The 26,680-nt window shown below is 39.2% G+C and overlaps 1 protein-coding gene across 6 annotated transcripts in view; it reads left to right on the plus strand.

Moving 5' to 3' along the window:
• The window catches only part of arid1b (AT-rich interactive domain 1B), a 421,995-nt gene that overhangs the window by 243,948 nt on the left and 151,367 nt on the right, over positions 1 to 26,680 (plus strand). The gene's annotated exons all lie outside the window — the stretch shown is intronic.

A 26,680-nucleotide genomic window follows, 5' to 3' on the forward strand; every position in this document is an offset into this window, starting at 1 on the left:
TGCTCTGCACATTACCATCTATTGAAAAAATTGAAAGCATTTTTGCCTGATCTCTTTCTGCCTCTAAACTCTAATTTGTTCCTTTGTGAGGTTTGGTTCCATGTGTGCTAATACTTTGTTAATAATTTATCTAGTAGGCAATTCTTCAACTGTGAATTTAAGCATGGACATCATGGGATCTGAGCCTGTCCTAACTTGTTGGAGCCTCACAGTAGCAATGTGAGGTTGCTTCACTTCTAAGTACTGAGCCCAACTGTATCATTTTGAAATTTTACCCTTTTTAATTTACTTAACAAATGGGTAAGCATGGCAAACCATGCTGTTTTTTTTGTTTTAAACCATGAGCAGACAAATGTCTTTAAACATTGCACAATTTAGCCTAAGCTCTATGTTCAATGGAAGTAGTATCTACCTGAAGGATCTTCTTCATTTCTTGAAACTATAAATCGTCTTCTTTCATTGTCTAAATTCCTGGGAATTCAATGACAATTGTGTAATAGTCCCCTGTATTTTAGCCTGGGGAGCCTGGCATAATTCTGATGAATCTATGCCAGATTCCTTCCTTAAGTGTGGTGCCCAGAACTCCCTACAGTACTCCAGGTGTGGTCCAAAACAGGCCTTTCTACAGCTGCAGCATAACATCTAACTGTTTTTGCTCAGGTCTTTTGGATATAAAATGCTTGCATTCCATGAGCTGCTTTGTTTTTTTGCCTCTTGAATTGTATTTTTGGGATTTAACAGTTGTTAACTACAATGCCACTTATCTTTCATTGATTCACTTGGATAAAATCTTCTTTCATTTTCCAAAATATTCATAAGGTGAATGAGGCAAACAAAGGTCTTTACTGACTACTTCTAGTCATACTTTGCAATATTATATTTATCCATTCTTCCTATGCCGTGTCAAAGCAGATGAGTAATTTGCCTTCATTTCAAAAGAGTGCCTTCTGGAACAGTATAATCAGTACTCACAGATACCTGTTGTCCTTCTGTTCAAAGAAGAATTAGGCCATCTTTAGCAGCCACAGTGTACCTTTTTGAATAACTCCTGGATTGCACTGATCAACTGAATATGTTTAAGGTACTCTCTCAAGCTAGCTTCCTCCAGAAAGGAGCAGAAGACATGTAGAAATTATCTGTTCCCACCTAGCAGAAGATGCCAGGCAGCAGCTGGCAAATTCACTGTTCTTTTTAATGGGGTGTCCATAAATCAGGTCTTGGTAACCTGAAGAAGACTTGTGTTCAGTCTTTTTCTGTAGTTTTTACTCCTTTATCACCGAATGTTCCTTGGATCTCTTTGTCTTCAACATCTATTTTTGCCTTTAGTTTATTTTTTTCTTTTAGTTTTTTTAAATCCCCTGTGGTTTTAGTCATCCATGGCTTTTTCTTTTGGCAAGTAAAGCCCTTGGCCCTCCTACAATGTTGAATTCTGTTTAGAACATCCTCTGACCTTTTGTCAGTTTATTCAGAAGTGGATTTGCCACTATACCATAAATGGACCTTTTTCCATTGCATTGAAGGAAGATTTACTCAAATCTATAATATTTGTAGCAGTTTCATGGTTTTTGTTTCCCTTTTGGCCACTGCATTGAATTTGATTGCATTATAATTGATATCAGATAATTTTTTAAAAACCATTAGGCTGTTAACTAAATCTGGTTAGTTATTAAATCTAAAATGATTTACCTTTTTGAAATAACTTAGACACAAAACTGATGGAAATTCTCCAGAATCCTCCAGCCTAACATTCTGGCTATGCTATATTTTTGCTTAATTTCTGCAATTATGGATTTTATCATTTCACTACTACCATCAGGGGACTTGAATCACAACTCCAACTACGGCTATTTTTTTCCCCCCGTTAATTCTGCTGAAGTGTCTCCACTTACATCTAGTTATTAACCTCATCACTGAAGTGACTGCATTCTGAATTGTTAAGATTATTGCTCCTTCGCTACTATTTCCATGTTTTTCCATGGGCCTGTACCTGGTATATTTAGTTCCCATTTCTGACCAGTTTGTAGAATTTATGCCTGCAGTTTTTTTATAAGATGTCTTGCTTTTGGGCTCATAATTGGTTGACTAGTACTGTCTCCGTGTAGGAACACTAAAGAGGATGGGAAAACTTCAAGGGGTTTCATCAATGAATCTAGCTTGTGGAAAAACATTTTAATGGTACAAGCAAGAGAAAATCAGCAGATGCTGGAAATCCAAGCAACACACACAAAATGCTGGAGGAACTCAGCAGTTTAATGGTGACTGATTCTGGCTCAGGGATATTGCATGCTCGCAATCTCTTAAATGGCCGCTGTGTTGAGACTTTTGTAATGAATGGCCACGTAGATGGGAAAATGAAAATAAGATACAAGAAATTACTCACAAAAATACAGTTCAAGGAACGTGGGAAAGGTTGGGCAAGTCAAGTCAAATTTATTGTCATTTCGACCATAGGCTGCTGGTACAGTACCCAGTAAAAACGAAACAACGTTCCTCCAGGATCATGGTGCTACATGAAACAACAAAAAAACTATGCTAATCTATATGAGACAGCACAAGGCTACACTGGTGGTGGCATCCGTTAGTCTTGCAAGACCATGGATCTGCGCCTGGAAAGTCTTGCTTCAGTCTGTGTTAGAGCAGCGTCTGCTGTGCAACACTGGAGTGTCCTCTCCAGGGCGCAGGCCTGGGCAAGGTTGTATGGAAGACCGGCAGTTGCCCATGCTGCAAGTCACCCCCCTCCATGACACCGATGTTGTCCAACGGCCGATACAGTTTGGCACCAGTGTAGTTGATGGAGTTGCCAGAACGAGGTTGAAAGCAACGTTGGACTGCCTTAGGGACTCCAGCTCCGGATTTGTCCTCGGGGTTTACTCCCAAGCCTTTCCTATGAGTGGGTATGGCCGCAAGGCAGCAGAGGTTTGGAATCAGAGTTTTCCCTCTCTTAGATGGACTGCCTTCCCAGGCTGACGAGTTCCATCTACCCGCAAAGGATACACTAGACTATGTAAAACAACATTAAAAACTACACTAGACTACAGACCTGCACAGGACTACATAAAGCAGTGCAGGGCAGTACAACAATTAATAAGCAAGACAACAGGCACAGTAGAGGACAAATTACAATATAATAAGTGATGTAGATGTCAGTCTAGACTCTGAGTATTGAGGAGTCTGATGGCTTGGGGGAAGAAACTGTTGCACAGTCTGGAGCCCGAATGCTTCGGTACCTTTTGCCAGATGGCAGGAGGGAGAGAGTTTGTGTGAAGGATGCATGGCGTCCTTCACAATACTATTAGCTTTGCGGGTGCAGCGTGTGGTGAACTTTTGAAAATTAAATGTTCTGATTTTTGGGATATAAACTAAGTGTAATTGGCACGATACTCATTACGTAATGTGTAAACTTTGGTTCAATGAATCTGAATGTTTAAAAGCCAAGCTTCAGTCTGAAGATATCCTCAATTGGTGCATTGTTATTGATTTACAAATATGTATGCTAAGTGACTAAATCCTCTGCATGTTTTAATGTTTTGTTTGAATAATTTTTATTTGGGCTGAGTTTTGCCTTGATAAGGGTAGGGTTTCCAGGTCTCACGTAGGCTGTGAAATGACACAGCAGTGCTTCAGAAGAGAAAAGCTTGATGTTATCAGCCTTGACTTACAGATGAGACCACCCCTACCGCACAATTTTTGGTGGAGGATTGCTGAAGGTCTGCTCTGACTGATTTTTGAGTAGTGAGGGAATGAGCATGTAAGGAGAGACTGCCAAGGCTGTTCTTGACATTGACTGCTATTTCCCAAGTATTGGTGTTTAGCTTATATATTTTGAAGCCCCTTTTGACAATTCTTAATAAAACTTGTGTGTTTGGTTTTGATGTTTTATTTCTACTACCATGTCTCTACCACTTGGGGTCCTCGGTGAGCTATGTACGTTGGAGTTCTCTCACACCTTGGAAACAATCAGACCATATTTTGGGCAAGAAAACTCCTGTGAAAGATGCATTTCTTCATTTCCTGTGGCCTTAAACCTAGCGAGAGTGTATTTCAAATATTGTATAAGTACTGAGTGTAAACCCAGTAACTAATAGCTTATTATTTCCATTGTGCCATGTTGACTGTGCTGGTTTAAAGTTTCAGAGGAAATTAACTTTATCACAGGCAGATTGATGATTATTTTCCTGTTGAAAAGTTAGATCTTCAGCTATTGAATGTCACACATGGAAGGTATTGAAACATTGATGTGCACTTTAGCTGTAAAGGTCAAAGATTTTTTGGATATGGCAGTTATTGGCATGGTTGTTTTTTAGTGGTTTAGTAAAGTGAGGTTGTTTCTAGAGTTTCTGTTTTAAATATTTGTTCACTGAATTCCTTGAATGCAATCTTTTCATAAAGAAAGGGAAGATAATACCGAAAACAGGTAAAGATACTTGGTAACTTAACGGAAGCCACAAACGTAATAGTTCAACTATTATTTGGCATCTGGCACCAAGCAGTCAAATCCTTGGATCTATTTAGAGTTTAACACCATAGTTGTGGTTTCCTGCAATGAGAAATATCCTCAGCATGCATAGATAACAAAACTAATATTCAAATCTTTTGGATTACTTAATGAATCCTGCAGGTTATTCCTCAAGTATTTTTATGTGAGTCTGTCCTTGACTGTTAACATTACATTTGGTACATATAGTTTTAAATTAGTCAAAGAATACTGATGACCGTGTATGTTGATAACCATTCATTATTGTTATTGAAAAGGTTGTTAAATAACCATGTCATTGTTATCCTAGGCAGCTCCTTGAGGTTGAAATCGACTTACTTCCTTTCTAGTTCTCTGAGTTCCAAGTTGACTGGCAAAGCAATGTGGGACTCACAGACTCTGAATGGCGCAAAATGTGCTTTACAAGATGAATGGGCAGATTGGAAGCTGGTGCTGTGCTTACCACTGATCTTCTACATGCTCGCGCATCCCAAATGCTGCTTCTCTGTTTTAAGCTATCATGGACCAGTAATTCCCAGGGTTGATGGGAAGTTTATACCCTTTCAGAGAGGGTTTAAATTAAATTATTTCCTTTGTCCACTTGATGATCCCCACTCCAAAGGGTAATTTGTTGGAGGTTAGCTGCACCATTGCACTAGGAAAGATTGAGGGGAAAAAATGGGAGGATGAGGCTGCACTGAGAATGGGTCTCTTGTGGATCCTATGATTCAAATCACTGTGTAGCAGACAGAGCAAGGTGACAAACTTTTGTCAACAGCCCTGGTTGAGGAGAATGTTGAAATGGTCTCTTCAACGGACAAAGTCAAAGGCCTTTGAAAGGTCAACAAAGACTATTTGTGTCTCTCGTTAGCCAAAATCCAGAGTATGATTTAAGAAACAAACACTGGGGCAAAGTGGTTGAGGTATATGTTTATGATAACCTTGCACATGGCAGACTAGAGGGGAACTATTTGTTAACTTGATGGTTATAATTTTTTGGTGAACAGATGTGCTGCTTCAGTGTCATATAATGAAAAAGTTTTGTTCTGTTGTTTAAAACAAAAATTGAAGGGTGAAGGAAGATTAATAATAGCACTTAGTTGATACTTCTATATATGTGTTCTTAATTTATCAGTAGCCCATGATTGGATGCATACTTTAGATGAGATATAACAGTTCAAAGCTTAGTGCCTTTTATTGGACAGCTAACATCTTAGTTCACGTGGTTTTTTAACTCTAAATTGATAAAAATGACCATCACAAATGGAGTAAACTTTGGTGATCGTCAGCTCAAAAACATACAGTTTAGAAGAGGTGATATTCAGAAATACAGATCCATGGAAGAGTGAAATTCTGATATATGTGGTGATGTTACTCATTCTGAAGAGAGACTCTTAGTAAACACTAGTGTCCTCTTATGGTGTCAGTGGGGTACTGCATCATCTACTGATATGGCAATCTGGTATGTTCAAGTATTTGTTTCCTGTCATTCAACCATAAGCATGTTTATCACCAAAAAAAATTTCCTCCAGTCCAAGGTGCACAAGATAGTGCATATAACTCACATGCAACACAAAGTAATATTACCACAAATAAATAAATTAATTAATAATAAGGTTTATTTTTGCAAAAGTTAAAAAGGAAACAGTATAACACTACTGGTGCTTCATACGTAATGAGACCTGTTTTTCTGCGGGGGTGGGGGTGGGATTTGGGATCGTTGTGCCTGTTCCATTTTTTTTTTGTGGAATCCTCTCTCTTCCTACCAAAATGTACAACCATATCTATTTGCCAACTATATTTCTATTCTGGCAGTATATTAAAGCCACTGTTCTCTCTGTTACTTGCATTCTCAAACTGGTGTCACATGGAAATTATCAATTTTTTTTTTCCTTGAGTCTGAGAGTGTCAGGGAATGTCACTATCCTAAGAGAGAAAATTATCCCCTGACATTCAGTGGAATTCCCCTCTATCAATATCCTGGGGCTGCCCTTGACACCAGAAACCAAAGGAGAGCAGCCAGATATACAATGTGGTGATAAGAACAAGCCAAAAGCAGGGAATCCTCTGGCAAATGAGCAACTTCCTAGCTCCCCAAACACTGACTATCTTCTACAAGGTTCAAGCCAAGAGTGTGCTGAAACACTCTCGACTTGTATGGAAGAGTGCGGCATCAAGAAGCTCAGTATAGCAACCTGCTTGATTTGCACCCAATCCATATATATCCAGTCAATCCACCACTGATGCACATTAGCAACACTTTGCACCACTTACAGTGTGCATTGCAGCAACTCCTTTGACTGCACCTTGTAAACCCACGACTTCTCCCAACTAGGAGAACAAGGGCTGCAAATGCTTTGGAAAACCACTACCTGGAAATAGCCTTCCAAGTCACACAGCATCCTGACTTTGAAATAAATTGCTATTCCTGCACCATCACTTGGTCAAAGGTTCTGACAGCATTATGGGTATAGCTACTCCTCAAATAATTCATTGGTTCAAGAAATTTACCACCACTTTCTAAAGGGCAACTGGAAATGAGTAAGTAAATTAGCCTGTGATACCCACATCCATTGAATGAACATATTTTAAAAATTTTGCATGTAAATTACAAATGACAGTGATTTCAGTATCAGTCCTGGTAGATCTGTATTTCAATACATTTTGCAGGCTAAATAACTATGTAACTCCTACTCTTCAGCACAACTATAGATAACAAAATCACCTTTAATGGAGGGTTGATGCTCTTAAGTGCCAACAATGGCTCTTTTTCCTGAAGAAGATGAGGAAACTTCAGGTCCAGCCATTGATTCTCCAGATATTTTATAAATGTTTCATTGAATCAATATTAACCTACAATATCATGGAATGGTTCGAATCGATGAGAACTATCAACCTCAGCCCACTCAACAGAATTGTCAGAATAAGTAGTAAAATCATTGGCCAGGAAGAAGAATCACTCAACAGCATCCATAAGAGACGGACAATAAAAAAGGCTCAACAAACAGCAGAGGATGTTACACATAGACTTCCATAGCCAGTTTTGTGCCTTCCTCCATTCGCTGCCTCAACACCCAGTTTTGAATATATAGTATGCATTGCACCTTTGACAGTAAAAACAGTCAGTTTCATTATGTGCATTTGTATTTTAAGTTACATGCATTAATTTTTAGTATTTTTTATCTATTGTGAGTATATTATTGTGTTTAACTATATGTAGTGCGGTGTTGTGTATTTTAAGTTCTGTGATGTTGTCCTTACACTGAGCAAAGAAAGTTCCTCACAGGAAATAAAATGAATTGAAGCTAGAAGAGTTTTGTAGCCTGTCTTGCTTTTCTTTGGTACTTTACTCTTGTCTGCAGGATTATGAATGGAACAATTTCCTCAATGGGATGGTACTATAAACCATTTAAATCAAAATACAACTTGTTATGGAGAAGTAATTTCTCCCAGTTTTTAATAATTTTTGGCTCCTGAAATTATCTTCCAATGTTGTATATTCAAGCTTACACAGATTATGCTCTGGTACAATGCAGAGAGAGTAATGCACTGAGTTTCTGCTCTTAATGGGAAGATAACCAAGGCTGCATTGTTCCAATATAGGAAGCAGATTCCACAATGTATGGAGAGATTTTCTGTATGAACACTTTCTTGCCCTCCAAAGGGATCCATTTTACCACTGAGTGGTTTGGGCTTTCCCCAGTGGAGGTCTCTCCACATAGGTGTTCATCCTTTTTATATAGGTGACCTGCAGTGAACCTGTGCAACAGGTTCAGAAATCAACAGCCAATCTCAGCTGGCTGAGTGCTCTCTGTAAGGGGAAAACTCTACATCAGGACTGAGAGAAAAGAGGGGAGATGGCCAGAACAGAGGGGAAGTGATGAGGCAGGAAATTGGGATGATGGATTTATAAGTCAGGTATTTATCTGGTCCGGCCGAATTCACGTTCCACAAGAATAGAGATTATAGTCCCTCTTTGGGCATTTAAAGTGGCTGCCCCTTGAGTTCTGGTTGGAATGCTCCTGATCCTTTACACTGGACTTGAGGTTGCTCCTGTGCCTGATTAAAGTGTGAATGGGTGGCCAACTGCCTGTCCATCTTCTGAGTTTATCTTCATGCCCCTATGCCGCTGGAGGTAGAACACTCCATGTCTGCTAGGTTGCTTGGATGCCTTGTGGGGCCATAGGGCACTGCAAGGAATGGAATGCAACCTGAACTCACAGGAATGTTTTAATATTAAGGTTTTTGTTGATCTTTTAACAAACTCAACAAGGATATATGGTGCTTTGCTTGTATAATAATTGCAATACTTGAGACATATAATGCCAGAAATAATTTGAAGTGTTTTTGCATGCTGTAGTACCAGTGACTATACACTAAACACTAGAGTTAATTCAATCACAAACAAGAGAAAATTTGCAGTTAATTCTATGAGACATCTTTTCTTTGTTGCATTTTGTCTGTACCCTATTGTAGTGAAATTCTTATTGTGTGTGTATATATATATATGTAAAACTTCCAGATAGTGGAGTAATCCTTGTGGAGGAAATGCAGCCTTTTTCCTACGAGGTGTAAATTGCCCTTTTAACAGCCCTGTCCTTGAGCTGTGCTACCTCCTTTGCATGTGAAAAACAGCTTAGTTTTGCCATAAGCACAGCCTAATGAATCAGTATGGACGGGAAGAGGACTGCAGCTGGTTAGGGTTTCAAGTGCTGCTGCTTACAAAGCTGTTTTTCGTTTCGGCTTTTGAAGATCTGTTTGCAAGCTTAGCTTGATAGATGTTTGAAAATGCCGCATTTCCTTCATAATGCTACATCGTCGCAGAATACCTAATGATAGTAGGGGTTATTGCTAGCAAATTAATTTCCATAACCTTTAGAATGTGCTAGTAGTAAAGCTGGAAGCTGTGCAGAATAAGGTGGTGATGACTATTTGCATATTGCAGTGCTGTGTTGTGATGCAACATTCAGTCTTTTTCCCATGTGCTTTGTTCCTCCCTGATGCAAACTCACTGGTCAATCTCAACACAAGGGTTAAAAATTAAGGTGTGAGACTTGTATTTGATTTCATAAAGTGCAGATGCTGCAAATGTGAAATAAAACAGAAAGCACTAAAACATGTAAAAGATCAAGCAAAAGCTGAGAATGGCAAAACAATATTTAAGGTCAATGATCTTTCATCAGAATTGGAATCGACTAATCTGCTTCTTTCTCCTCAGATGCTGCCTGATGAACTGAATTTTGGTTGTTGCAAAGTAATTGCAGCTCACTAATGTTGCCAGAAAATGGATGCACATTGTCCATCATGTACTTGATTGATTTGTCAATCTTCTATAAAATATGATAAAGTTATGATTGGTTATGAACTACATCTCCCACTTTTGAGTCATTGTTTGCTCCCATGCAGTGACAATAAAATGCACCTCTGGAGACCACCATCCTTATTTTGCTGTCTTTGGATTTTGTGTCAAAGTGTTCAAATGCGAAAAAAAGAATACTCCTGTTAAGCTGTCTATTTATCCATTTTATGGTCTTTAAAAACTGAGCCTTGTTAGAGCACAGTATTATCATGTAGATAATTATTGACAAATGGAAAGCAGGGGCAAGAACAAGGGGAAGAACCTCATCAAAATTGTGAAGTCTGAGTGCTTTCAGGCATTCGATTTGTTTTCAGGTGTCCAACATACATTCAGAATGTCTGCTAAATGTTTGTCATTTAGTGAAGGGATATCAATGTTCAAGTCCACAATTCCTTGAAAGTGACAGTGGAGGTAAATAACGTGATGGGGGAAGCAAATCAGATGGTCTTCATTAACAAGCAGAGAGCTTATACCTCAGCTTAATAGAACATTGATCCTGACTAAGGGTTCCGGCCCGAAATGTTGACTGATCGTTTCCACGGATACTGCCTGACCTGCTGAGTTCCTCCAGTATGTTGTGAGTGTTGCATTGGTCAGATCTCAGCTGGAATACCATATGTACTTCTGATCACTATGAGAGGAAAGAAATGATAATGTTGCAGGGATTTAACCAGGATGTTGCCAGGGATGGAGCATTTTGATTGAGGATAGACTACAGAGGTTAGGTCTGTTTTTGTGATTGAATATGTAAAATTGCTGGACCACTAGAAATGTTACTCCGTATCAGAAATAGATAAAACTAAAGGTTGTAAATTTCATGTAAGGAATAAGAGATTTAAAGACGGTCTGAGGAAGATGTTTGTCACCTACAGAATGGCTAGCACTAGGAATACATTGCCTGGAAGTGGGGTCATCCAACATACAACTTCCATGCTGAATGGCTCTTGAAAACAGACCTGGATTTATCTGCAAACAACAGGAATTCTGCAGATGCTGGAAATTCAAGCAACATACATCAAAGTTGCTGGTGAACGCAGCAGGCCAGGCAGCATCTATAGGAAGAGGCGCAGTCGACGTTTCAGGCCGAGACCCTTCGTCAGGACTAACTGAAGGAAGTTCCTTCAGTTAGTCCTGACGAAGGGTCTCGGCCTGAAACGTCGACTGCGCCTCTTCCTATAGATGCTGCCTGGCCTGCTGCGTTCACCAGCAACTTTGATGTATGTTGCTGGATTTATCTGGTACCTTTCAGAAACCATGGATATTCTATGGAGATTTTCAAATGATATCTTTTCTAATCATTGTCCATGACATAATTGATGGAACTCAAAGAGTCATTGAAGTGCTATCCTAAATTTTTATCAGAAAGCAAATTTACTACAATTTCTAAAAGTGTTATGTAACATTGAAATGTGAACAGAACTGTGCAAAAGCCTTAGGCTAGGTGTCTAAGACTTTTACACCGTATTGTATTCATCAACGTGGAGTGGAGAACGTTTGTAAATCTAGTGGGAGCAAAGGATGTTGGGAATGGCAAGGGTGGAGCGCTATGGGAAGGGTGTGGGACAGGTGGCAGAGAAGGAATGTCGTGGGTGAAGACACACCCAGCCCTGAGATAACAGGCAAGGTTGTTTGTTTCCAAACCATTAGTTTATTGATCATTACAGAATCTCTCTGGTGCTTCCCACTTCCTTCCCTCTCCCTCACCCTTTTCTTAAACATGATTCCCCTCTCCCCTCTCCCTGCCCCTTCCCACTCTCAGTCCACAATAGAGACCCGTATCTGAAATGGGGTTTATTGCCACTCATGTGTCATGAAAATTCTTTTATTTGCAGCAGCAGTACAGTGCAATACATAAAATTACTACAGTAGGCACCTTAGCTGTCTATATGTTCCAAAGACTTTTGCCCAGTACTGTATATTTTTTTACATCTAGATTGAAGAATCTTTCTCTGTTCGAACAAAAGTGCCACAAGTGGAGACTTAGTAAAGAATGAAAGGAAGATTTGGAAATATTAAAGTACTTTTTTTTCAATTAACAATATAGTGAAGCCTTTTCATTAATTGTTGGCATTTTTTCACCTACTGAACAATCTGAGAATTGCAAACTGAAAACAGCCATTCTGAACCCGTTTTCTCTGTTTAGTTCATCCACTACTTATTAAAGAAGCAGGAAGGGAGCTGAAGCTTTAGGCATGTGCATTATTTTGAAGTCCAAATGCCTTTTCTTCATTCTTTGAATTATGTTTTTCCCAGGAAATTAAAAAGCATTTTTTATGCTAAAATATCATTTCTAAAATATGATACTATAAGATTCTTTTTTATTTTTACTTTAAGATATCTCATCTTGTTACTGGGCCTGTAAAACTGAGAAAATATATTAAATTGCATTGAGACGAGATGGTTTCGGCTTAATAATATCCTTCACACCAACCTAAGCACTGATATCCAGAAGCTAATATATTTTGAACACATGCAAATTTAGAGCAATAGAGAAATAGTTGTTGGAGGACTGAATTTTTTTCTCTTTCTCTTTCCCCATGCGAGTCGACTATCACTTTGTGTCAGCAGATTGTGTGCTGCATAGTTAATGAAGGCAGTCGTTCATTACGTTAACAGAATTTCGATTATTTGACATTTTCCGAGGGAGAACGAACAGGAAGACGCACAATATTAACCTCAAGCTTTGTTAGGCTTGATTGAAATACTTTACTGTTTCATCTCTTTTCTACCTTTTTCAAAAAATTAACAAGCACATTTTAAAAATCATAATAAAACTAAAGTAGGGTGCTAGCTGCTGACTCTAAATCATGAACAAGAGCATGGCTTGTCTGCTGTGCCACTCAGTTTTTATTCTGCAAGAAGGTTTGTGATTAGTGCAGCTTTTGTCCAATTATGCTATGATTATTCCACTGCTCTGTAATTGACTGGGGAGATATGCTAATGCCTGTCATTTGGGGTGATAAAGGATGAGTGGAGGATGCAATGCATTATTTAGCTGGCTATGTGATAGATGAGAGATGCTCAGAGTGCTTTAATTGCTGAGAAGAGGTTAAGCTGAGGGAAAGAATGAATTGGAAATGAGCTTTATAACAGGCCCACAGAAAACAAAACTTTTGACAATCTGCTTAAAATGGAATTGTAAATGAAAGTACCCCAGAATGGTTGGTCAGATATTAAACTCTTACTGTTACCTAGATGTTTGGCACTTAGAAAATTTGTTTTAGAATGTGGGAAGTGAAGACAACCTAAGCATTAATTGGCCAAGTATTGCTGTCCTTGAGATGTTGGTGAACGACTGTCACCTGGTACTCCCACTGTGTAGTGAAGTCCATTATTTAGACAATGAGGAATGAAGATGCATATCCAAGAATGGGAATTTGACTTGAACAAGAGCTCTGAAATTGCAGAATACCCTTACATCTCCTGCACTTGTTCTTCTAGACAATAAAGGTTGTGGGTTTAGGTATGCTGTCCAGTATACCTTGACAATGTGCTAAAGTGCAATTAATCAATGCTGCACACTGCATGGTATGCCATTGGTGGAGGGAATGAATGATTAAGTTAGTGGATTTAAACCCAAATGTGCTGCTTTGTCTTGGGTAATTTTGAGCATCCTAAATGTTGTTTTGAGCCAAGTAGAAGTAGGATATTGTTCCCCCTCCCAGGAGAAACAGCAATTCACCCAGACATTTTTCAGTCTCATGTATAGCATACATTGTTCATGATGTGATCTTCTTTTCCTCAGGAAATTTTGTTCAAGTTTAATAATTCAACCACACATGAATACCCATGAATACAGCCAAACAAAATGGTGTTCCTATGGGGCCAATGTGCAAACCCACAATCATACACAACACAAATCACATAGCACGTATAAGATAGCAAGTAAAAATACAGTCACACAAAATATATATATATATTTGTATAGCCCTGAGTTACATGTGCTGTAAATTCATGGTGCATGGGTGTCATTGACAAGAACAAGCAGTTCTCAGCAATCTGCAGACAAACGTATGCACGCACGCAATCCAGCTTGTCCTTCCACTGATCAAACACTGGATGGTAGTACCAATAAGAGGGACCAGCCCTCAACCCAGCATGGTTGCCACACTACACCCCCTCTGGACTGCTGCAATAGGCAAGCCTGTAGCTTGGGGCCAAGTCCTTGCTAAAACCAAGGTCACGCAGCTCCCGCGCCATCTATCTTACTAATAAAGAAGGGAAAATGATTTGCAACATTTCATATTAACGATGTCCAACAAGGTCTTGCAATTGCAAGAGAAACGTCCAAGACGTTTGGACTGGCTTTTAGACTGCCCACTGCTTTCGTGCACAACAATGATGACTTTTTGGAGTACGCAGTAACACAGTCCACACCGTGTCCAACTCCTCTGCCAACAAGCAGCATCTGATTGGATAGATCTGCAATTCTTGAAGTTTTTAATTGTCCAGCATTGTCTTGTGATTGTAAGAAAGATGTTTAATAAGACAAGAACACTTTAGTTGGCCCCCAAGAGGCTACTGCATCAGGGCGTGCCAGCATCTTGCTAAAGAAACAGATATTGGGTGGCGTCATTGCAGAGCACCTCTGTTCTGTCCACAAAAGCAAACCTGAGCTTGCAGTTGCCTGTCATTTTAATTCGACAGCTCTCTTCTACTCTGACCTACCTGTTTGTGGCTTTCTGTACTTATTACAGCAAAGCCCAATGTAAATGTACAAAACCGCACCACATCTGGGCACATTGATGCCTTCCGGACTCTGATGCTGTCTGATCTACTAGGTGTTTCCAGAATTTTTCTATTTTTATTTCAGATTTTTAGTGTGTGTTATTTTAATTTGTGTTTAATATGGTTCCAGCCAGTGGAGCGCTTCCTGTTGATTCTCCTCATAACTTCACTACTACTGCGTTGCTTGATGCCAGCTTGAAGTGCGTATGACTACTTAAGGCGTGTCTTGCCTCTGGAATTCATCTATTTCGTCTGCAATGAGGTCCTGGCAAAACAAATAATATTAGTGAGCAGGTTATTAGTGAGTAGGCATCCTTTGATCGCAATACTAATGACTCCTTCTATCAGTTTGTTCATTAAACAAAAATTAATGGGTGGGAAAAAGTAAATTGGCTTTGTCCAGTTTTTTTTTAATGAAACATTTGCATTTGGTAAATCAGGAAACAGCTAAGCAACTTGCTTTCAAAGAATTGTTGCTTCTGAGGAAAAGATAAATGTAGCACCAACATGTAACTTGCAGGTTTAGTATTAAATTAGCATTAAACTGTTGAGCCTGTGGATCCCATGATGCTAGTATTAGAACTTGAAGAACAATTTGTTTTAAAATTTATTAACTTTTGGCACAAATCCATTTATGCACAGAGAAGTAACAATAGTGGATCTGCATTCTGTTTTGTCAATTGTATTTGCTCTAATGACATGACATTTATATTTTGGAGACTTGGCAGTTTCAAAATGAAATACCTATTTTGTAATTCAGTCATCTTTCTATAGTCTGCCCACAAAATCACACAGCTCATTTGTAAGGAAGCCTGTAAAAGATAATGGTTGTAAAACAAAAAGTAAATAATGCATTGGGTTCAGATTTTATGATCAGCAGTAAAGACATGGTCCTTGTTACTGATCCCTAAGATAATTTGTGACGGAGATTTAGTGAATGCTTTAATTTTGTCCTACTCTGTCTCATGTAATAAACCCAGTCTATCATCATTAGGGGCCATGTAGATTCCAGGAGGAGTGAAACCATCAAATAGGATGATGTACAAATGAGACTGAAGAACTCTCAAATAGCAAACCAGGAAGTGTTATCCAGGAACACAACATTACTTTCCACATGGATACTAAAGTCACCCAGCTCTGCCTTGCTAACACTTGAACTCCTTATTGTCTCTAAATATCAATCTTCTCTGACATCCTTTACTCTTTCTCACAATAACTGTTTGAAACTGAAATAGATTGAATGAAACCTTATGGTCATTCATAAACCAACCGCAAGTTTTGGATAATGACATGTATTTTCTACCTTTTTCATATAACTGACTATTCCCAATGCATAGGAAGTATGTTGTGAACAATCCTGATGAAACCAGCATTTGTTGTCCATCTGTAAGTGTCCTGAAACGCTTGCATTTCAATTGAAAGTCAACTACATTGAAACATCTAGGATAATATATTAGTCAAACCAGGTTAGGATGGGAGTATTCCCTGAAGTAGGTGGAATTTTACAAAGATCTTATACCTTCACGGAATCTAAATTTTCCCATCTTGCTAGTAAAATTTAAAACTATGTCTCTGGCTCAATGCCCAGACATCTGGATTCTGGATTACTGATTTAACCATTGCTGCACTACTGGCTGTGTGAACTTGAAGATATTACAAATTATGCTATCCATTCACCTGACTTGTTGATCTATTTTAGTTCAACGATACCTTTATTATAAAATTCTTATTTAATTTTCCATTCTCTCCCTGTTTCTGTAACCTTCCCCTAAAATTTGATCACTGTCATTGGGACTGCTTTTGAACATCTTGAGTTTGCTCAACTTAAAATTTTCTGCTTCCATAAATGTATGATGTACAGTTTACCAATCTAAAAGCAATATTTTGCAAACCAAAAGATCATGGGTAATTATAGTTGGGTGTCTGCAACAGTCTTCTGTAATTTTCATAAAACCTATGATTCAGTCCATTAGATCCTGTATATTTTTTTTCTCTCAAGTAGTATAATTTTTCTTTAATAGTGTTATTTCATTCAATTTAGTATTTGTGGGTATCAGTTCTTAATTTGGTATTTTTTCCATGGAATATCTACATTGCTTTCACCCTTTTAGTATAAATACTGATCAGCAACATACCCAGTGTTCCACATTTCCTTATTTTACAATGTGATTGACTGGTACTCATTTTTTTTTGAAGTCCCATTTGCTCCTGATCAGCCAAATGTAATTGTAAGCATTTTTGTGTAGGTTTTTATATCCCTTGCAGGTATGCAGGGAATATTTCCATTGATTTTACATTTAGGATCCAGCTGCACATAGTAGGTGCAGGGCCAATATCTGAACATGGTTACACATTTTACACATTCCATCAATTTCAGAACTTGAAATGAGCAACGTACATATCAGCTTCTTTCTCATAATTTCCAAATACAGGTGTCCCCCGCTTTCCGAACGTTCTCTTTATGACATTTCGCTTTTACGAAAGACCTACATTAGTACCTGTTTTCGTTAACTGAAAGAGGATTTTTGCTTTTACGAGAAAAGACGCACACTTTAAACTTGTGTTTACCCGGAGAAAGACCATGAAGCCTTGCGCGGGCAGGTATGTCATGAAGCCTTGCGCGGGCAGGTATGTGCGCATGTGGGACATGCGAATGCATGTACGTGTGCATGCGTGACGTGCACATGCGTGTACATGCTGTTTTTTTTGACAAATCGATTTTGGCTCGAACTTCCCAATTCTGTTGAGTGAAACTACTGTACATACGTTATTTCTACTTTATATAGGCTGTGTATTTATCATATCATTCCTGCTTTTGCTATATGTTAGTGTTATTTTAAGTTTTATGTGCTATTTGGTATGATTGGGTGGGTTATTTTTTGGATCTGGGAACACTCAAAAAAATTTTTAATGGTAATTGCTTCTTTGCGTTATGCCATTTTGGCTTACGAACGGTTTTATAGGAACGCTCTACATTCGGATAGCGGGGGAAACCTGTAGCTTTCTACTTTTCCTGGTGCACACCAGGTGCCGGGTTGCTAATCTGGCGTTGCGATGTTTGTGAAAGCAAAATGCTGCAGATACTGGAAATCCAAGATAAAAACCAGAAAGTTTCAGCAGTTCGGGTAGCTTCTGTGGGGAGAGAAATTGCTGGTATTTCAGGTTTTTAAATATTGATATAAATTTATGTACATATTGATCATGTTCTTTGATCTGTCCAAAATTTTAAATCCCACATTCATTCAAACACTTTTTCCTGGGAAAACTGACATTAGACCTCAAGATATTCCTCTGTCTTACACAATGTCATTTGTATAAAATTTGAAAGAATTGTTATTCTGTGTGGAGTTTCTGTAGTTAAAATGCAATGCACTCTTGAATAGCAAATAAATTGTCCTACTTCATTTTCCTGCAAATGGTAATTAGTTAATTGTTCACATAAATAATCAGTTTAACACTTCATTATGCATCAACTTCAAGGGACAAGTTGATGGAAATGTTTTATAGTGTGTCTTAAATTCTCTTCCTGTTATAAGGGCAAAATTTATGAAGAGATACGAGAACAGAGATGGAGAACCTCTAATTGACAATCTTTCAAAAAAAATTCTTTTGCATAGTATAGTAATTTTGAGTTGATATAATCATTGATTAAAGAATTAGTAATAATAGTTATGTGTGGGCACGTGACCAAGTGGTTAAGGCATTCGACTAGTGACCTGAAGGTCGTGAGTTTGAGCCCCAGCTGAGGCAGCGTGTTGTGTCCTTGAGCAAGGCACTTAACCACATAGTGCTCTGCGACGACACTGGTGCCAAGCTGTATCGGCCCTTGCCCTTCCCTTGGACAGCATCAGTGTCGTGGAGAGGGGAGACTTGCAGCATGGGCAACTGCCGGTCATCCATAAAACCTTGCCCAGGCCTGTGCCCTGGAAAGTGTATTATTATTATTATTATTATTAATAATAGTAGTTATGGACTTTTTAAAAGAAAAAAGGACATGTTTGCCTATTTAAGTATATTTCTTGTTTTACTATACAAGAGACAGATTGAAATAAATGAAACATTTTAGAAAGCCTGTTAAAATTTATTAATATTTTACGAAGACAATTGAAAAGTTACATTTCTAAATAGTATTGTTTTTGTACCGCATATATAACATAAGAAATGTGAATGTGAAACTATAAAACTTTGGTGCATATTCATAAAAGATCAAGGAAAGAAAAATAAACAAACAGACTTCTGTTGCTGCACTAACAATGAGAAATATTTCATTTAAACGGCATCGAGGTAGGTTTGCAGGGATTGTGTTGGGGACAGTGTGGGAATTTGGGGTCATGTTGTGGGGTAGGGACACAGACTAGAGAAGTGAGTACATGAAGAGTTAGGGGAAGGAGCCTGAGTTCAGGTTGAAACGCTCCAAGGTCAGAGGCCAGCAATCCCCAAAGACAGAGGTCCAAGATGTGCATGCCTCAAGAATGAAGGTTGGCTGTCCCTGAGATCAGCAGATCCTGGGGTCAGAAGCAACATCTTGAGATCGGAGGCTTGAAGGCCGCCTGACCTGGGGTGGAGGCCTGTGTCTCTGTGTGTGGTGGGGGTGGGAAAAGGGTTTATTTCATTGTTGTTGCTTGTTGTATGTTGGCTGTGGAGCATTGTAAGCATGCTCTGTTGGTGCCGGAATGTGTGGCGAGACTTGCAGGCTGTTTCCGGTACATCCTCGGATTCTGTTAGTTATTAATGCAAGTGATTTGTTTCGCTGTACATGTGATTAATAAATAAATCTAATCTAATTACTGAAAACAATGACTCACATATATTCATGGAGGTGCTAAACTACATACAGTATTTACCATTATAATCACTGAATATCCAATGTTTACTCAAACCATAGAAGAAAAAATATAAGCAGAGTGAAGCCAGTGCCAACTGGTCCGACTGTTCACTATCCAAATACTAACATGCACCAGGTCTGCAGGAATTTCAAAACATATCATCTGACATCATATGTTCTCACAATCATCTATCTGGTGCCAAGCGGTGTGAGACATCTCCTGTGAAAACAGAGTGCCAACAACATTTTTGTGTGTCCCATTGATTCACCACCCCTGGACTGGAGGTTGCAGATGCTGGGATCTTAAGTAAAAAGCAAGCTGCTCTAGAGACTCCATGGGTCAAGCATCATCTGTGAATCGCTACTGATGCAAGGTTTTAATCCAAAACATGAACTATCCCTTTGACTACACAGGTACTGCATGTCACACTAAGTTCTCTCAGCCTTTGTTTTACTACAATATTTATATATTTGCATTTTCATCTTGGTTTCAAAGTGAAATTCAGTATCAAGAATTCGCAGTTTATACAATATCATTGATGGAAATATTAAGAAATATGGTGTGGAGTTCATCATTCTGTGACATTATTGCTGAGGGATATTTTCCAGTTAAAGGTCAATAATGTCATACAACTTGTAATTTATATTCTATTTGCATAAACTTTTATTTTTATACTACAGTGGCATACAAGGTGTCTGTGCTGGCTCTTAACAATTTCATCTCCAATCACCTATTTCCCAGGAAACTGTTTTGTTCTCATATGTCCATTTTCACTTAAGTGATTCTCAAAGCAGCCACTGCACTAGGAGTAATCAACATCATCAAAGTTATCAATCTGCTAGCTTGTCTTTGTGATGAAGGAGGAAACTGGAGCAGCTGGGGAAACCCACAGTCACAGTGAGCTTGTGCGGGTTGAAAGCACCAGAAGTCAGGATCACAGCTCAAGTGAACACAGCTTTAGACTCCCTTACCCTGGGGACAAAGAGTGTGACAACCCACATTATTACTGTCCCTCATGATTTTGTATATCTCTACAAGGTCACCCCTTAGCCTTCTTCAAAAACAGTTGCAGCCTATCTATTCTCTCCTTATAAATCAAACCCTCCAATTCTAGACACATCCTCATGAATCTTTTCTGCCCCATCTCTTGCTTAATCACATCTGTACTGTCATATGGCAACCAGAACTACACACAATTCCACCTGTGGTTTCACCAGTGTCTTCAGCTATAACATGGTGCCCTGCATGGCAAAGACAAGCATGCCGTATGTCTCTATCAGAACCTTATCTACCTGTGTTGCTGCTAGTTTCAGGGAAATATGTACCGGGTCTTTGTGTTCTATAAAATTCCCCATGGCCCTGTTGTTCACTGTGTATGTGTATCTTCCCAAAATTTATCACTACACTTACTTAAGTTAAGTTTTACCTGCCTTTTCTTGGCTTATTTTTCCAGATCTAGATCATGATGTCATCTGCAAACTTCCAAGTCCTCATCCATATATATGACAAGAGTGGACCCAGCTCCAAGCCCCATGGCACGCACTGATTACAGGCATTTAATCTCAATATCAACTCTTTCCTAATTTTACTTGCAAACATTATGTTATCGTTCCCAAACTCAATTACATTTTTCTTTCCTGGAGTTCTTCCCTCCAAATTTATTGCCTGTGCTGATGCACAGTTAACTTCTACCTCCTTTCCAAGAGTGATGATCAGAATCAGAATCAGAATCAGGTTTATTATCACCGGCATGTGACGTGAAATTTCTTAACTCAGCAGCAGCAGTTCACTGCAATACATAATCCAGCAGCAAGAAGTAAATAAAATTAAAAAATAAATAAACAAGTAAATCAATTATGTATATTGAATAGATTTAAAAAACGTGCAAAAACAGAAATACTGTATTTTTTTTTAAAAAGTGAGGTAGTGTCAAAAGATTCAATGTCCATTTAGAAATCGGATGGCAGAGGGGAAGAAGCTGTTCCTGAATCGCTGAGTGTGTGCCTTCAGGCTTCTGTACCTCCTACCTGATGGCAACAGTGAGAAAAGGGCATGTCGTGGGTGCTGGAGGTCCTTAATAATGGATGCTGCCTTTCTGAGACACCGCTCCCTAAAGATGTCCTGGGTACTTTGTAGGCTAGTACCCAAGATGGAGCTGACTAAATTTACAACCTTCTACAGCTCCTTTCAGTCCTGTGCAGTAGCCCCTCCATACCAGACAGTGATGCAGCCTATCGGAATGTTCTCCACGGTACACCTATAGAAGTTTTTGAGTGTATTTGTTGACATGCCAAATCTCTTCAAACTCCTAATATAGTATAGCCACTGTCTTGCCTTCTTTATAACTACCTCGATGCATTGGGACCAGGTTAGATCCTCAGAGATCTTGACACCCAGGAACTTGAAACTGCTCACTCTCGCCGCCTCTGATCCCTCTATGAGGATTGGTATGTGTCCCTTCGCATCACAATCAGCTCTTATGTCTTACTGATGTCAAGTGCCAGGTTGTTGCTGTGGCACCAATCCACTAGTTGGTATATCTCACTCCTGCTCACCCTCTTGTCACCACCTGAGATTCTAACAGCAATGGTTGTATCATCAGCAGATTTATAGATGGTATTTGAGCTATGCCTAGCCATACAGTCAAGTGTATACAGAAAGCAGAGCAGTGGGCTAAACACACACCCCTGAGGTGCACCCGTTTTGATTGCCAGCAAGGAGGATATGTTATCACCAACCTGCACAGATTGTGGTCTTCTGGTTAGGGAATCGAGGATCCAATTGCAGAGGGAGGTACATAGGCCCAGGTTCTGCAACTTCTCAATCAGGATTGTGGGAATGATGGTATTAAATGCTGAGCTGTAGTCAATGGACAGCGTCCTGACGTAGGTGTTTGTGTTGTTCAGGTGGTCTAAAGCCATTGAGATTGCATCTGCCGTTGCCTATTGTGGCGATAGGCAAATTGCAATGGGTCCAGTGCCCTGTTAAAAATCCATTGTTATATTACTTCTACTTTGCAGAATCTGTATTTTGGTAATTGTTTCCCCTCCTTTGGCCAACCTTTTCCTGTATGATTGCCAATATTGCATTCCAATTAATAAGGGAGGGACGGTTCATGGATGAGGTATGTTGTGGATGTAGCTGTAACAGATCCTGCAGTTAGCACAAACTCAGTGGGCCTCACTGTCACTGTGAACACTGATGTTTAGTGACTTTTTATGTTGAAGTGAAAAACAAGGAAAAAGTACATTTAATACAAGATCTTCAAGTGATCCATTCCTGAATGCTGAATTTTTTTTAACGTCTACAGTGTGTGATATTACATCCATAGCTGTATCCTCCCTTCAGACAGAATACAAAGAAAAATGTAATAGCTAAATGATGCCAATGTCACAGGCATAACTAAAATCTAAGAGGGGAGTCTAGGGAAAGAAGCTCATATTCCTGTAATCATTCTTTAATGGCTCATAGAAATTGAAGTTTGCACCAGTGGGAGAACCATACGTACCAGTGCCATACTTCAGTGTTAATGAGTGGCAAACCTGTATTGCGTTTTACGGTTCAGATATCTGCACCAGTACAGTATCCAATTTGTACAGCAGTGACAAGCCGTTATCCACTATTATTGTATCCACGTCATAGGGACAGAGCCGTTCAGTATGTTACGTTATACTTAAAACAACAGAGTTCAAGTTCAGTCTGTTATTCAATTGTATACATGTATTCTGCCAAATGTAACAATGATCCTCCAGACAAAGGTGCAGACACAATACATACAACTCACATACATAACACACAAAGTAATATTACCACAAATAAAGTAATAAATGATAAGATCCACTTACGACAAAAGTTAAAAAGCAAACAGTATTACACTGCTGGCGCTTCATGGGTGATGAGACTTGGGTGGTGGCAGAGTGTTCAATGGTCTTACAGTCTGGCGGAAGAAGCTTTTTCCCATCGTAACAGTTCTTGTCCTAATGCTATGGTACCTCCTTCTAGAGGAGGCCACATGGGCAATTGTGTCTCTATCAGTTCCAGGAAAGTAATCCCATTTGTTCTATTCCTCCTCCCCAGATTTCCCTGTAATTTTGCAACTTGTTCTTCACACCTCCTGTCAACTCTACTTTTTGATTCTTTTAGCCATTAACCTGCAAAAAATAAACCTGCCAGTACATTTTTGGGATGTGGGTAGAAACTAGAGTGGCTAGCGGAAACCAAGATGTATTCCTTTGCAAGTACATAAAATGTAAAACCTGGCCATTTACCTCCTCAAGCCCCAGACATTCCTTCCAAACAAAGCAGTGGTTTGGTTTAATTGCATTTGCTGCTCATTTTGCAACTTTCTCTATATCAGGGACACCAGATGCAAATACAGTGATTGCTTTGCTGGATACCTCTGTAACTGTAAGCTTTATCTAGGGGTTGGGGTTGTCTGCTTCTTGAATTCACTTTCCCATCTGGCCCTTGGCCATGTCCATTGAAACTTAACTAGGGTTACAACTCAGACTTGAACCAGAGAAAGTACAGACTTCTGGACTCAACACTGTGTTTCAAAATTTCAGCTAAGGATTGTCCTGTCACTATTTTTACCACCGCTAGCTATCATTTTACCATCTCAACAACAGGCCTTGATTCATCCTTTGCAAAATCAATTTGGGGACAGATAGAACCCCAGCATGTAGTGTAACTTTGAGCCCATGTATCTAGGTTCCACACATTGCCTGTTGCCTGATGCAGCCGCCACACAAAGCTGGTCATCAGGGTGAAGGTGATGTTGGGCATGTTTTTGCTTCCATTGTCAAGGAACTTGTGCATTATGACTCGTCTTGGATTCCCAGGTGAACCTGAAGACAGCTCAAAGGAGCAGGAGGTGGTCCACATCTGCACTATGTACAGCAGCCCTGAGAGCACCTCACACCTAATGACCAGGTTCTCCTCAGTTATCAATAGGAGCACCCTTCCCATGGTCCCAATTTCTGTTGTACCTTCCCAGTCCTCCCCAGCCAATTGTTGTTCAGAAGGCACTTCGTGTACTTCAGGGCACTGTTACTAAAGCTACCGCAGAGATTATGGAGGGCACTGTCCTGCCGAAGGGTCTCAGCCCAAAACATCGACTGTACTCTTTCCCATAAATGCTGCCCGGATGGCTGAGTTCCTCCAGCATTTTGTGCGTTTGTTGGGAGGCACTGCGGAATGTTTTTAACAACTTTATAAATGTAATTGTTTAGTGCTGTGCAATAAATGAAGCATGAACTCCCAAGCATTACTTTTTTGCTGTATTTTACCTCTTACTTTCATGTAAGTACTTTTCAGCCGTGGCTTTTCTCTCCTATTCTGTACTCAGTACTGGTCAAATTGATTTTGGCAAGAGAGATTATCCAAAGCATTCAGTTGCCAAATATTTTCTATTGCACACAAGGTGTAATGCTCCCTGATTTTGCCATTAACAGTGGGCAATTTGGGTAACATCTCTCAGCTGGAACCTTTGAATTGCTCTGCAAATGCAACAATTGAGGCTAACAGATTCCTTATTTACAATCTTGTAGGTGCAAGTAATCTGAGAAGATTGCCTAGTGACTTCCAAATTTGACACCAAAAAATAGTGAAAGAGAAACTTTTTGTCTGAAACTATTTATTTTTTTATTTTTTCCCCTCTACCTGTTTCTCCTTTTGATTCAAAATTCATTACTTAGCAGAGGGAATGTTTGATTTTGGACTGCTGAAAGAGAGGGAAGGAAAAGGCATATTTGAAAACTTCTAGAAAATACTTGAATGTGGAAGCCGCACTCACCCCTTCCCATTCCTTCCTTTTTATCTTCTTCATCTACCCCACCAACCTCCATGTTCAGCAGCTCATTCTCCAATATTTTCAATTCCTGTAGTAATTGAAAATTGCTATTTAAATGTTTTAAAGTCTGCAACTTGAGTTACAAGAAGTTTTTAATCAAGAAGAAATATAATACATTTATCCTGTCTCCATCCACTGAAGCTTTTTATTTTACAATAATAATATATTCTATACCTTAAGCTTTAACACCTAGTCCAAATCAGTTATGATTTGTCTTTGCAGTGAGCCCCATATATCATGCATGAATTTCCCCTCTTTTATCCATTTGGTTGGTATTCTGCACAGCTGGATTATGCATTGAGAAGAACCAATGTGATTCAAAAGACTGCCTGTGTTTGAAGCAGAGTATATTCAAAAGTACATTACAGTCAGTGGTCAAAGAATGCTGTGGAGTTCCCATGTAGATTACAGAAACAGTATGAATTCATTTGGATGAAAATTGTTCCAATTTCCTCAAGGAAACAGTATTTTAGGTTTCAGTATATAGGCAATTTAAGATGTATGCAAGTCTAAGCAACTTGTAAGGAGCATTTGGCCTTTAGCCAATAGTATTTTTTATAGATCATATGAAGTGTGGGGGTCAGTTGTAGACAAAGTGATTTACAACATCAGTCAGCACCTCTATTTGTGTTTTGTGACAAGTTGAATGGGAGAGTGTGAGGTAGATGTGCCATGCCATGGTATTTGCTTTTGTTGATTTCAGGGAACTCTTCATGAGTAATGTTGGTGTTTGGATGTCCTAAAATACAGACATTGTTTTGATTTGTGTATAAAACCACAGTGTGCATCTAGAGTCATTGAGTCAGAGTCATAGCGTATTGCACCACAGAAACACACTCTTCAACCTAACTAGTCCATGCCGACCTGCTCTTCTGCCTACTTCACACAGACCATATATTTCCAGAGTCCTCTCATCTATGCACCTATCCAAACTTCTCTGAAATGTTACAATTAAACATGCATCTACCACCTCCATTGGCAGCTAGCTTGTTTCTCACTCACATCACTCTCTAACAGTACAAGCTTCCCCTTAGATTAACCCTTGAGTATTTCACCGTTCACCCTGTACCTATAACTTCTAGTCTCACCCAACGTGAAGTGGAAAAAGCCTGCAAACATCCACCTTATCTGTATTCCTCTTAATTTTGTATACCTCTATAAGATCTTCCCTCATTCTCTGTATTCCAGGAAATAGAATCGTAACCTTTCCCTAAAATTCAGGCCCTCAAGTCCCAGCAACATCTTTGTAAATTTTCTCTGCACTCTTTCAAGCTTACTTGCTTATAGGTAAAGTGACCAGGACTACACACAATACTGTAAATTTGTCTTCTGCAGTGTTTTGTACAACTTCACTTTACTTCCTGTACTCACTATCTTGATTTATGAAGGCCAATGTGCTAAAAGCTCTCTTTACTACCCTATCTGCCTGTGATGCCACTTCA

Source organism: Mobula hypostoma, chromosome 8 (assembly GCF_963921235.1).
Source record: "Mobula hypostoma chromosome 8, sMobHyp1.1, whole genome shotgun sequence".
Lineage (NCBI taxonomy): Eukaryota > Metazoa > Chordata > Chondrichthyes > Myliobatiformes > Myliobatidae > Mobula > Mobula hypostoma.